Below are 5,275 nucleotides of genomic sequence, written 5' to 3' on the forward strand. Positions count from 1 at the left end.
ATTAATTTGCTATTCATCGGAATCGCTTCTTTGACAATCCTTAGTTTCAAGAAATTATATTGCATAAAGAAAATACTTGTTTTCTCTTACATTATGCCATAAGAAATTGTTAATTTATGAATCAAATGTCTTGCGTAATAGATGTGATACTAGACAGTGCTCCGTATGTAAAAGGTAGAAGGAGATTGATCTTCCAGTATTTGACAAATAAAAACAAACACATATACTTATACTTTTACCTTATTTCTGCTATCAAAGTAGTCAAATCTTCCTGCAGGCAAACATGCATTTAACATTTGGGATCAAGTTAAATGTTGTAATGAATAGGTCATTTTCTGACAAAAAGCTTTAGGTTTAGCTGTTGTTTTATGAATTAATTAGCAGTTAATAGCTTCCATTGTTTACCTTAGACTCAGCGTTATTGAAGAAATTAATGAAGATGATATCTTAACAAAGTTCCTACAAGTGTACTTTTTTTTCTTTTATTCTGAATTGATAGATGTTGGAATGTATTGAAATATTAGTATGATCTTAGGAATATTCAAGGTGTATTGAAATATCAGTATGATCTTAGGAATATTCAAGGTGTACAAATAATCTATAGCTTTTAGGAAAATTAATTAATTATAATTAGTTATTTCCTTTTTTTAGTTCCTTTGTATATCTTTAAATACAAGGCATATAAACTGATTTGATAATATATATAAAAAGATATAATAATCTTTTTTTTGGTTATAGAGCAACTTCTCGTTTTTTTTTAAAACCCTAGCAACCAATTTCTTTTCTTTCTTTCACCATGTCTAAAGTTTTTGATTCCTCTCTTATTGTGACTTCTAAAACCACTGGAACCAAGAATTCCCATGTTGACTCTCATCATGTTCAAATCACCATAATCTGACTCAATGAAGGAAATTTTTTTAGGTGGTCTCAATCAATTAGAATGTACATCTAAGGGAGGGGAAAGATCGGATATCTCACTGGTGAAACCAAAACACCTGTAAAAATTATTCCAGCCTTTGCAACGTGGTAATGGTTTGGTTGGTCAATTTTATAGTGCCAACTACATGTGTTACCCCACTGCCAAAGAGTTTTGGGATAATATTTGTTGGACGTATTCTGATCTCGGCAACCAATCACAAATTTATGAGTTGTAGTTGCGTCTTGGAGAGATTCGGCAAGGGGAAGATAGTGTAATGAGATACTTCAATATCCTAAAAGGCCTATGGCGGGACTTGGATCTATTTATTAATGATTATGAATGGAAAAGTACTGATGATTCATCATCGAAAGATAGTAGAGAATAACATAATTTATAAATTTTTGATAGGATTGAATGTTGAATTTGATGAAGTAAGGTGTACAATAATTGACAAACAATCCCTTCCATCATTGGACAGACATTTTTTGAAGTATGGTATGAGGAAAGTCATCAGAATGTCATGCGGGGCAAAAAGGGGATTAGTGGATTTCTTGAAAGCTCGATATTCACAGTTGCTGATGCTAACGCTACTCTGTCAAATGGTAATAGTGGAAAACTAAATGAAGACCTCGAGTTTGGTGCGATTATTGTAATAAACCATGTCATACTCAAGATACTTGCTAGAAACTTCACAGGAAACCGACAAATTTGAAGGGCAGCAAACCTGGTGACAAAAATAGCTTTGGGACTCCTTAAGCAAATGAAGATGAGGTTAGTTTCTTCACCAAAGAGAAAGCGGATCAACTATTGAAGCTACTTAAATATAATCCGACATCTAGTATTCCTAGTGATTCTCTTGCACAATCAAGTAATACTTCCAAAGCCCTATCCAGTACCTTCAATTCCACACCTTTGATCATTGACTCGGTGCATCAGATCATATGACAAATCTGTCCCATTTATTTGAATCTTATTTCTCTTGCTCCGACCATAGAAAAATTAGAATTGCATATGGGAGTTTTTCACCTATTACAGGCATAGGTTCGTTCGAAATTTTAGAAAAAAATTGAACTAAATTTCATCCTTCATGTTCCTAAACTTTAATTCTTGCAATCTTTTATCTATTAGTAAGTTATCAAAAGATTCTAATTGTCATGTCGTATTCTTTTACTCAAGTGAATTTCAGGACCAAAATTCTAGGATAATGATTGGCAGTGCTAGGAGGCCTCTACTATTTCAATGACATCTCTTCTTGCAATAAACAAGCTCATGGCTTAAGTGGTAGTTCCAATTCTACATCTATTTGTGAAAATATTATGCTTTGGCATCATGGACTAGCACATCCTAGTTTTCCGTATTTAAAACATTTGTTTCCTAATTTATTTAAAAGTTGGATTGTAATTCCTTTAATTGTGATGTTTGTCATTTATCAAAAATTCATGAGTTTCATATAAGTCAAGGTCTTATCGTGCATCAAGACCATTTTATTCTATTCACAATGATGTTTAGGGTCCTTCAAAAATTACTACTTCAACTGGAAAAAAATGGTTTGCCACTTTTATTGACGATTATACTTGGCTTTGTTGAATTTATTTGATGAGTGAAAAATCTGAAGTTCAAAAATTATTCAAAAATTTCCACACTATGGTTGAAAATTAGTTTCAAACTAATACGGATGGTAATGAGCAGACCCAAGAGATGACGTGATAATCAAAGTCAAGGTGACATGGTGGTCAAAAAAACAAGGCACAACTGGAGTGGAATACAGGCTGTTCAGGAAAAACTCAGCCGACCTTAGGGTCAGTTGGATGTAAAGAGTCTAATATCTTACTTTAGCTAGGAAGATAATAGATTAGGCCAGGAAAAACTGTCGGCCGAAAGTAAGGCGCTCAGCCTTTTTTAGTATCCCTATACAGGCCCGGCCGAGTTAATGGCAGACCAGGCTCAGAGGCACTTAGCCTCATAATCTTTCCTAGGAACTCCCGAACAAATAGAAGTCGCTCGAGCTCAAAGGCCCTTAGCCTTTTAAGTATTTCCATATACGCCTGGCCGAGATAAAGGTCGGACGGGCTCAAAGGCACGTAGACTTCTAAATAGCTCTATATACGCACAAGCGAGATAACTTAGCCTCATAATTTTCCCTAGGAACGCCCAAGAAAATAGAAGTCGCTCAAGCTCAAAGGCTCTTAGCCTTTTAAGTATTTCCATATACGTTCGACCGAGATAAAGGTCAGCCGGGCTCTGGAGCACTTGGCCTCATAATCTTTCCTAGGAACGCCCGAACGAATAGAAGTTGCTCAAGCTCAAAGGCTCTTAGCCTTTTAAGTATTTCCATACACGCCCGGTTGAGATAAAGGTTGACCAGGCTCAAAGGCACTTAGCCTTATAAATAGCTCTATATATGCCCAGTCGAGATAAAATCCGGCCAAGCTCAAAGGCACTTAGCCTCCTAAATAGCTATATATGTGCCCGACCTAGATAAAGGCTGGTCAAGCTCAAAAGTGCTCAGCCTTCTACATATTTTCTATAAATGCCTAGCCAAGATAAAGGCTGGTCGAACTCAAATACACTTAGGTGCGTTTGGTTCAGGGTTATCTTTGATAACCTTGGTTATCCATCCAAGGTTATCAACCAAAACCTCGTTTGGTTTTGGTAATAGATGATTCCTAAGTTATGATACATGCCTGACACATCAGCAATTTGGGCATATAGCCCGGAATCAGAAAACCCCATAAAACTGGGGTTTTCCTTGATTCCCTGGTTAACCAAAAATTTAAGACAATATTACCCTTCGTTATTTACCCTTTGAGACAAAAATAACCTTATAGATTTATCAAATTTCAATCCACCCCTCGAATATAACCAAACCCTCCCGATTCTCCTCTCGCGAACACGCACCGAAACCCGCCGCTCCTCCTCTCGCGAACACGGACGGAAACCCTAGCTTTTCGCCGCTCCTCCTCTCGCGAGCAGCACGAAAACCCTAGCCTTTCGCCGCTTCTCCTCTCGCGAACACGCACGAGCTTTTCCCTCTCGCGGCGACGTAGCGCCAATTCTCCGCGACGATCCTCCCTCTCGCGCACACGAAGCTCAGGCCTTCTAGTGGAGTTTCTCTGCGACGATCCTCCCTCTCGTGCACACGCAGCGTTCCTCGCTCTCGCGACAATCTAGCGGCTTCCCCCTTTCAAACCGTCCCATTCGTGAACATCCCCACTCGGCTTCTTGGAAAATGTATGATCTTATACAATGTTAGCGATTGTTGCATCATGATTTGGTCAATTTGAACTGATCTTATACACTGCTAGAACTGATCAACTTTGATTTGGTCAATTTGTCGTCCCATAGTTTGTCATCTATGGGTTGCCCTTTTGTTTTAGGTTCTGTTTAGTTTTTGTTTTGTTCTTGATATTTAGTTGCTATTTAGTTTTTATTTAGCTCTTGTTTAGATCTTGTCGGTTAGGTCTTGTCGGTTAGGTCTTGGTTAGGTATTGTAGTAAGCACCTATACTGGTATTAACAATGCATTAATCTCCAAGGCTTAATAAATCATAATATATATCAATTAAATATTAAATGTATGAAAATCGAGAATATAACACTCTATGAACAAGATCAAAGGGCAAACCTACTATTTGAATCCACACAAGAAACTCAACAGCAGACAAAAGCAAGACCTCCAAGGAATCAGTGATAATGGAGTTCCATTAAGAAACCAAAGGCCATGGTTTACCCTCATTTCCACCTCACTCACGCAAGAGTGAGGTGCCTACTATCGCGAACTCTGATCATGAGAGGGACCATATTGCCATGCCTGATGTATAATGTCATCATCTATGTATGGATGCAGATTCCACAGGAGACAATAGCCTTCTAGTTCAGATACACTTGTCCCAATGTTCAAGTTCAAAACAATATTTTTCTGCATTATAAAATTTTGTATTAACAATTGAAGGAGAATTATGAAAAACTACCTCTATGAATCCATCTACCTGCATGGCATAGTCGAGCTTCAACATATCACTGATGATCTTCATTAGCATGACTTCTGATATTGATGTATCTTGAGAATGGTTGGGCAATGGTTCCTTTTCTTCCTAGTAAAAGTTATTAAATACACTCATGTGCCATCCAAGAAAAAATAATCAAAATCAACAATTTCTTTTTGCCGTCAAACAAATTTATGAGAAATCAAACTGGCCTGCTCAGGTTGACTAAATGTTCTGATACTGACTCTCTGTTAAACAAATTACATATGAGAGATTGGATCTCTCGTCTATTAACTTAGTTTAATGCATGTTTCTTAGTGTTTGTTTTCCTTATTTTATCTTTTGAACTTTTAAAATGTATACTTGTTAGG

The 5,275-nt window shown here is 37.1% G+C and overlaps 1 long non-coding RNA gene across 1 annotated transcript; it reads right to left on the reverse strand.

Annotated features, from left to right (window-relative positions):
• Positions 1-4,456: 4,456 nt before the first annotated feature.
• LOC121985835 lies at positions 4,457-5,011 on the reverse strand. Its single transcript, XR_006113341.1, has 2 exons — positions 4,908-5,011; positions 4,457-4,837 (listed from the first exon to the last, which is right to left on the reverse strand). It is a non-coding gene; the product is annotated as an uncharacterized LOC121985835 (long non-coding RNA).
• Between the last annotated feature and the right edge of the window lie 264 nt (positions 5,012-5,275).

The sequence above is a fragment of the Zingiber officinale genome, chromosome 1B (assembly GCF_018446385.1).
Source record: "Zingiber officinale cultivar Zhangliang chromosome 1B, Zo_v1.1, whole genome shotgun sequence".
Taxonomy (NCBI): domain Eukaryota; kingdom Viridiplantae; phylum Streptophyta; class Magnoliopsida; order Zingiberales; family Zingiberaceae; genus Zingiber; species Zingiber officinale.